The following is a 9,839-nucleotide window of genomic DNA, read 5'->3' as shown; positions in this document are numbered from 1 at the left end:
GCAATGGGGGATGACTTGGTGGGAGACACAGTGGGACACAATATGGACGACTTGGACAGGGGAGGAGTGGATATAAGAGAGGGCGCAGATTCAATTAATTCATTAGGAGCAGGGGAGGCGTTATGTGGGCGGGGTGCGCTGGGCTTGGTAGGAGTCGAACTAGGCACAAAGGGGTATATATGTTCATGAAAGATAACGTGACGGGAAACAATAATTTTGTGTGTAGAGAGGTCATAGCACTTATAGCCTCTGTGGTTTGTGGGATAACCGAGGAAGACACAAGTAGAAGATCGGGCTTGAAGTTTATGGCGAGTGGTTGATGGAATTAAAGGAAAACAAAGACATCCGAAGACCCGTAGATGATTGTATGTTGGGTCTCGTTGATAGAGAATTTTTGTGGGAGATTGGTAATTAAGAATTTTGTGGGGATATATATTAAGAAGATAGGTAGCAAGCTCAAGTGCATGATGCCAAAATTGAAACGGAATGGAGGCATGATTCATAACGGTCCAGACAACGTTATTAATGGTTCTGATTGTGCGTTCGGATTTACCATTTTGTGGTGATGTGTATGGACATGAAAATCGAAATTGCATTCCATTAATATGACAAAATTGACGAAAGGAGTTATTATTAAATTCGCCCCCATTGTCGCATTGAAAAACTTTGATATTGCGCTCAAATTGAGTGCGAACAAATGAACGGAACTGAAGAAAGACAGAATAGACTTGAGATTTGTGAGCTAGTGGGTATGTCCACAGAAAATTAGTGTAATTATCAAGGAACAACACATAGTAACGATGACCGCTAGAACTTAAAACAGGAGATGTCCAAATATCACTGTGAATTAAATCAAATAGGATACAAGCAAAATTATTAGAGGAGTAAGGGTAATTTTACTTGTTTTCCATTTACACAAGAAGAGCAAACAGAAACACTTTTATTCCTATTACATGAAATCAAATTCTTATTCAAGAGGGCATTCATAATGGGAAGCCCGGGATGGCCTAGACGGTTGTGTCAGACATCAGAAAACAGTGCGGTAAAGACGGACGGAGAGGAGTGTGGTGTAGATTGACTAGACATGACTGGATAGAGCTCCCCGGTACTGTTACATCTCATGATATGTGTACTCGTCTGTAAATCCTTCACAGAAAAACCGAATGGGTCAAATTCTACAGAAACTTTGGTATCTTTGGTGAACTGACGGACTGAAATAAGATTTTTGATCAGTTTGGGTGCATGCAATACATTATTTAAATGCAAGGGTTGATTTTTAGATGTTAAACTAGCATAACCAGATCCACAAATAAGAACACAGTGACCATTACCGACAATAATATTGTCATTGAAGCTCGAATTAAAATAAGAAGTGAGTGTACCTTGGTGAGCCGTCATGTGAGATGTGGCTCCTGTATCCATATGCCATTGGTCAGGAGGTGGTGAGATGGTCATTGTGTGCATAGCCTCTGCAATATCAGTGGGCATATATGGGTGGGATGCCATATTAATATGAGCTTATGGGCTGCCGGGTCGGGGACCGAGAATTCTCGGTTGAGACTGCTGTCTGCTAAAAGGGTACTGTGGCTGCCAGGTGTTGGTGGGGAATGGGCAAGGTGGAGTCGCCCAAGGTTGTGGCTGCCCCCACGATTGCATATACGCCCAAGGAGGGAGAGACGAGGGGCGATACGGTGAGTAACCCGTGGGCCGATAGTGGTTCCGCCCCCCCTGCCGCGATACACACGACCACCATGTCGGCCACCACGATTGTTGGTGCTAGACCGGTGGTGCGTCTGACGCGCAGGAGGGAATTGAGAGGTCGAACCGGCGTGGTCAACAGTGGAGGAAGCCGTGAGTGCGACGGTGTCAGGGGCGCTGCTGGTCTTTCGGGATCGAGCCGTTTCTTCAAGGATTAACATTGACTTAGCTTGGTGAAAAGATGGGAGAGGATCGCCATGGCGAAGTTGGGTACCAACGGTATCGTATGCATCAGTAAGACATGAGATGAGTTGAAGGACCATCTCGTCATTTGTAACTGGACAGTCGACATTAGAGAGTTGATCAGATAGGGATTTTAGATGTTGACAGTAGGAGGAAATATCGGAGAAATCATCAAGTTTAACTTTGGAGAATTCTTGTTGAAGAAATAGGGCACGGGAATGTTTATTGTCAGAGAAAATGTCCTGGAGACGGCTCCAAGCTGTGGCTGCAGAGGAATTTGCTTCAATAATTGTGTGAAGCAGATCAAGGGAGATAGTGCTGTGATCCATTGAAGGACTACGACATCAATACGGGACCATAGTGAGGGATTTGTGGTTTGAAGGGAGTTGTCAGAATCGTTGTCAGATGACGGAATGATGTGGTCGAGGACTTGAAAGGCTGTGGCGTGGAGTTTGAATAGGGCGGCCCAGGTTGGATAATGACCTTTTTCGACATCCAGGGTGATTTTGATGAAGGTTGAGATATTGGATACGGTGAGGGAAGGATGAGTAGTGGTGTGTGTTTCGGTTCGGGTGGGTTCGGTGTTGGAGTTGGCATTGTTGATTGTGTTTATGTTTGTATTGGATTGCGCCGATGTGTTGGTCATGGTGGCGGAAGGGTGGTCGTCGGCGATTTAGGGTTGAGGGAGGGAGGAGTCGAAATTTCGGTGGTGGAGGTGAGGTAGGAGAAGATGAGAATTAGGTTAGGTCTCTGATACCATGTAACAATTTGAATTGTTCAGTGATTGTTATTGATGTATCAAGTAGTATAAATACAATTTACAGTTTGTATCTAAGTGAATAACTAAATCTATACTGTAGGCTAGAAATAGGGAACTAACTATTTTACAAATAGATAAATGACTAAATCATATATTTGGTAAAAATCAATTGATGTGCATGGATTATATTAAAATGTCATGTATTATGGAACAAATTTTTTTTCTAGAAAGACAAATATTATGAAACGGAGGAGTATTATTTAGAATATTCTACTTAACTTTTTAGAACACAAACTATAAAATATAGAATATATACTCCAACATATATAGTTCTTTTATGAATATGTTCTAAAATGAATGTCTTATGTTCTCCAACTAATGTAATTTGTTCTAAAACTAATGTCTTATGTTCTAAAATTATTGTCTTATGTTCTTAAAACATATTTCTAAAAAGTCATAGAGTTCATGCATAAAAGTTTTTAGAACAAAGAGTATACAATTTAGAACATATGTAACATTATTTAGAATAATTTACTTAACTTTTTACAACACATGCTATAAAATATAGAACATATACTCAAACATATATTCTAAAACTAATGTCTTATGTTCTAAAACTAATTATTTCGAATATTTTACTTAACTTTTTAGAACGTGTGCTACAGAATATGGAATATATACTTGCTTCACCCTTAATTTAATTTGGGATGATTTTGCAATTAATGTACTTAATTTGAACCAAATGGATAAAGTTAATGGGGTTGGGGGCAATTAGGTAATTATACTATTTAATTTGGCTTGAATTTGGTATTATTTTTCCAATTGTATATTTTTCGTCAAAATGTGTGAGAAATTAGAAGTATAGGATGGATTCTGTAATTTACAAAAAATGACGGCCGAAGTGTGCAATTATCCAATTAAATTCACAAATTTATAACAGCAAAATCATGGAAGTGGAAAGTGAGTTAGTGGAGTGGAAAGTGGATTAGTGGAGAAAGGGAGCAGCTGGGAACTTCCTTGTTGGGCGGTTATAAAAAAAGAGACCAGTTAGAAACTTTCTTATTTGTCATTTATGGAGCAACCTTAGCAAATCACGGATCTTTCTTACAAAAAGTTGGAACTTACACACGTGCAATTATGGAGTATTCAACAGAAAGAAGTGGCTTAAGTTCAAGAGTAGTAGAGAAAGGGAGTTATATGCTCTTGGGACTAAGGTTAAAAAGGGATCTCGTTGAAGAAAGAACACAAAACAAATACTCACACAAACCAAACAGAATTCCAAAAATTCTTCAATGGACTTTAGATAAGTTGCAACTTAGTTTTTATTTATCATTTCGTGCTATCTTTTATTGTAAGTTCTTAGTTATTCTTATCAATTCAATTATTCAATTCAAATTTAGTCAATTCAATTAGATTTACAAGTATTGACATTATTTCAACTTACTTAAGATTAATCTTCTAGATTTAACTACAAAATTTAAGCTTTTTTTATGTCTTTTAAGCTTTCACACATCGTCTTTGATAAAAGTTAGATTTTGATAACATTTTGGGATTTTTGTACAAAACTTCTAGCATGCTCGGACATGAATAAAAAAAAGGCGTTAAACAATTTGACAGGTTCGGTGGAACACTATTGAAAATACCGCCAAGAAGAAATTCTAAAGAAAATATTGCTGCGCATCTGATGATGCAGATTTTGTGCCTCGTAATACAGGATAGGGGAATGATTCAATAAAAGAATTCTTTGGTTATGGCCACTGCTTTGAACAATTTTTCCAAATTGTTGGATGATTTGGCCAAAAAATATGGCATTACTTTGTTGCAGGAACTCAAAAAATTGACATTGGGGCAGGAACTCAGAAAGCACAAATTGATTCAAGTGTGGCCATTTCTCCAGCAAAAGAGAAAGAAGATGCAGTTGTTGAGGGATGACAATGATTCTAAGTGTCCAAATACTGCAAGCCGAAATCCAACAGATGGTAAGCTTATTCAGCCTGTTGTTCCAACTGGCCCATTAGTTAATCTAATTCCAAATTTTATGTAAAACAATATATATATATATATATATATATATAACTGGAGATGGAAAAATTATTTTTGGAGGCTTTAAATTGAGTAACCGTTCAAGAATTTGAATCGTAACAATTTCATATATTAATGAATTTTAATATTGTTAGTATATAGTACATTAAATTAGTAAAAAGATTGTGTATAAATTAAAAACTACGAGAACAAAAATAAAGCAAGAAACAAATACGTATCTATACTATATATAATTACGGAAGCAGAGAGAAATGAAAAGAAGTGTTTTAGAGGTCTTTTTGATGAGTTGTCAACGTAGTAAAAAATCAGATTAAAAATATTTAATTAATTAAAAATAAATATTTAATTAAATTAAAAATAACAAATTTATATTTATAATATATTAAATAATTACTAGCCTATTAATTAAAATAATAAAAGAAAGCAAGAGTTACGGAAAAATTAAAAAACACAAAGCAAAGGAAATCCAAAAGTCACAAATAAACTTCTATATAAAGCATGATAGATAATATTCCACCATTATATTTATTGGTCATGATAGATAGTATTATATTTCTGAAGGTAAATATTCGATTTTTTTCATATGTTGTAGTTATTTTGTTCTCAATTATGTTGTTGTTTTATTTTTATTAAACAATAGTTGTTATAGTTTCATCTTTCAGATTCATTTCTGTTGTTAATCAGGTTCTATACCTCTCGCTATCTTATCCATGTTTTCTTTTTTATTTGTTTTTTTTTTCCAAACTGATAGCTTCAATTGAAGAAATCCGACAGAAATAGAAGATGCATGAACAACTAAAACCGGAAAACACAAAAGTGTCAAAAATTACAAGAGATTCTTATGTTTCTTAAGGTAATTATTTGATTTCTTTTCATATATTGTAGTTATTTTTGTTGTCAATTGTGTTGTTGTTTTCTTTTCATTAAGCAATAGTTGTTATAGTTTCATTTTTCAGAGATGAAATTCCATTTCTGTCGTTACTCAGGTTCCATACCTCTCGCTACCTTATCCATGTTTTTTTTATTTGTCTTTTTTTTTTCAAAATGACTAAAATAAAGATTTTGTAAATTTATATTCTGTTTTAGTATATGTTGCTAGGTGTTATCGTTTCGATTGCTAACTCTTAACTAAAATTTAGATTTTCGGCTTTATATGAACTCAATTTTTGGCTTTCTCAATTATGCTGTTGTTTTATTTTTATTAAACAATTGTTGTTATAGTTTCATCTTTCAGAGATGAAATTCCAATTCTGTCGTTATCGAGATTCCATACCTCTCGCTATCTTATCCATGTTTTCTTTTTTATTTATTTATTTTTCAAAATGACTAAAATAAAGATTTTGTATATTTGCATTCTTTTTTAGTATATGTTCCTAGGTGTTATCGTTTTGATTGTTAACTCTAACTAAAATTTAGATTTTCGGCTTTTTATGAACTCAATTTTTAGTTTTAATTGAAGTTAGATTAATTTTTCTAATTCGGGACATGTTGAAATCCACTCATTTTTTTGGTTTGAGTTTAGCTAATTGATATGGATTGTATTTTTTATTTTTATGAATTTTGGTACAAATACATATAAATTCCATACGATAGTTGTTCATTGAAGTTTGAGACATATTAAATAAAATATTAAAGAGATATTGGAATATTATACTTACAATGAAGTTTATTTCAATATAAATTATGTTATATTATTATTATTATTATCAAGAAGTTATTTTTTCCCAAGTTTCTAGACAATCAGATTGTAAGCATCTAATACGCTTGATAAGATGTTTATTCTTGAAGAATGTGGATTATGCTAGATACGAATTCAAAATCAAGGTAAATAAAAATAAATTTTGATGCTCAAAATCCTAAAAATGTACATTAATTATGGATATTGAGATAATTGTTTTTGCAACATTGGCTTATATAATTTTTAACTATTATATTATGGTTCGTACAAAATTGTTAGTATTTCAAGAGTTTTTAACATATGAAAATGAAATATGATCATAGGACAAATGATTGAAAAATATTAATTAAGAAAATATTATTATTTGAATCTCTTCAAATTCTCAAATGTTGAGCATAATGATTCTAATTAATATAATTAATTTCACATATTAATTATAAAACGTTTTTTTTGTACTGAGTGGTTACAATTGCGATCTAATTCTATTTAACTAAAATTAATTTATGGACTTAATACTTCATTAAGAAAAAATAAAATGTTTAATTAATGGAAAAAAATATTTTCACTCTACTCTTTATACGCTTATGTCTCGACATTCTCTTTTATTTTCAAAAAAAAAACCCCGAGAGGAAGATGGTTCTCTCCTAATTATATTTTTCGTCCCTTCATTTTTTTTCAATTCTTTTGTTTGTTTTTCTTACTTACAAAATTCAAAAATATAAATTATTAGAAAATATTAATGAAGTCAAATAAGTGATAGTATGGCTGATATTCTATATAGTGAAAGAATGAAGAACAAATTGATCGAATGTCTTGATGAGATATTACGAAATGAAATATGGAGAAATCACCATCTTAAACTGATTCAATTAGATATATTGTAGCAGAATGAATAATTGAATTCGAATACTTGGTGATCATGAAATTCCATCAACCAAAATAATTATCATCAAGATGAATTTGTGACTAATTCTTACGAATTTTATTTTTTTATATGTAACATATTGAATTGATAAAGTTTCTTCATATGCAACATTAGAAAAGTATTGATTGTAATAGTTTATAGAATAATATATTGATGTTGCTTCCATTTTAACATAGATTGTAATTCTTTTGTATCGTAGATATAATATTTAATTTTAATTGTAGTTTAATTCAATTTTTGTTTAACCTATATTGTAATTTTTTTGTATCGTAAATATAATATTTAATTTTAATTATAGTTTAATTCAATTTATTGTTTTTTTATTATATTCTAATATATTTCTTAATTAATCTGCTATTTTATTATTATTGTTTCACAGAATATTTGGAATATGAAAAAGAAACAAGGCGGCCCGGTCGCACTATTCGTCCCCGCTGAGCGAGAGTCCGAGGAGGGGTCCCACCACAAGGGTGTACTGGGGGCAAGCCTTACCTTCCCAATTTTATTTGGCAAGAGGCCGCTCCTAAGACTCGAACCCGTGACCTCTTGGTCACAGAATATTTGGAATATAAAAATGTATTAAAATTCCTAAAAAGTACAAATCATTGAATTTTGTAAAAATAAATAAATCATTCATCTTTAGTTAAAATTCTATAAAAAAGTATTCAATTATTTTTAAAATTAATTTAATTTGAATTATCATTAAAAATATATATATTAATTTCAAATATACATAATATAAATTTTTTTCATAGCATGATATAAAATTATTTAAAAGTAAATATGTCAATTTATTTATTTATCTAAATTATATAAAAGTTTCATACGGGTTTTCGACTAGTTTACATGTAAAACTCGTCCATAAGAGAAATATGGGAGGGCATCATAAAAAGATTCCAGTAATTATAATGGAAACTAGTCGAAAACCCGTGCGATGCACGGGGTATGAAACTTTTATATAATTTAGATAAATAAATAAATTGACATATTTACTTTTAAATAATTTTATATCATGATATGAAAAAAATTTATATTATGTATATTTGAAATTAATATATATTTTTTAATGATAATTCAAATTAAATTAATTTTAAAAATAATTGACTACTTTTTATAGAATTTTAACTAAAGATGAATGATTTATTTATTTTACAAAATTCAATGATTTGTACTTTTTAGGAATTTTAATACATTTTCATATTCCAAATATTCTATGAAATAGTAATAATAAAATAGCAGATTAATAAAAAAATATATTAGAATATAATAAAAAAATCAAAAAATTGAATTAAACTATAATTAAAATTAAATATTATATTTATGATACAAAAGAATTACAATATAGGTTAAAAAAAATTGAATTAAACTACAATTAAAATTAAATATTATATCTACGATACAAAAGAATTACAATCTATGTTAAAATGGAAGCAACATCAATATATTATTCTATAAACTATTACAATCAATACTTTTCTAATGTTGTATGAAGAAACTTTATCAATTCAATATGTTGCATATAAAAAAAATATAATTCGTAATAATTAGTCACAAATTCATCTTGATGATAATTATTTTGGTTGATGGAATTTCATGATCACCAAGTATTCGAATTCAATTATTCATTCTGCTACAATAACCCAATATATCTAATTGAATCAGTTTAAGATGATGATTTCTCCTATTTTCATCTCGTAATATCTCATCAAGACATTCGATCAATTTGTTCTTCATTGTTTCACTATATAAAATATCAGTCATACTCGCAGATATCACTTATTTGACTTCATTAATATTTTCTAATAATTATATATTCTTGAATTTTGTAAGTAAGAAAAACAAACAAAAAAATTGAAAAAAAAAATGAAGGGACGAAAAAGATAATTAGGAGAGAACCATCTTCCTCTCGAGGTTTTTTTTTTTTTTGAAAATAAGAGAGAATGTCGAGATATAAGCGTATAAAGAGGAGAGTGAAAATATTTTTTGCCCATTAATTAAACATTTTATTTTTTTCTTAATGAAGTATTAAGTCCATAAATTAATTTTAGTTAAATAGAATTAAATCGCAATTGTAACCACTTAGTATAAAAAAAAACATTTTATAATTAATATGTGAAATTAATTATATTAATTAGAATCATTATGCTCAACATTTGAGAATTTGAAGATATTCAAATAATAATATTTTCTTAATTGATATGTCACGTCCGTGTCTAAATTTCTAGAATTTATACCTAGATATTAATATATATTATTATTATGGGGTATGTGATTTTTATTTGGTGTTATAGGAAAATTTGGAGTTAATTTGATGGGTTGATGTGCAAATTAAAAGTTTAGGGTAATTAGTAAAAGATTATATAAAGATGGAGGACCAAAAGGGATATTTGCCGAATTTAGGATATAAATCCCAGACATTCGAGCATCTTCTCTATTCTTCTTTACTTCCTTCTCTGTTTCTTTTCTTTTTTATCCGTATCAATTCGTTCCTG

This window comes from Euphorbia lathyris, chromosome 1 (genome assembly GCF_963576675.1).
Source record: "Euphorbia lathyris chromosome 1, ddEupLath1.1, whole genome shotgun sequence".
Classification (NCBI taxonomy): Eukaryota; Viridiplantae; Streptophyta; class Magnoliopsida; order Malpighiales; family Euphorbiaceae; genus Euphorbia; species Euphorbia lathyris.
The sequence above is the reverse complement of the archived record's forward strand: the minus strand, read 5'-3'. Positions refer to the sequence as shown.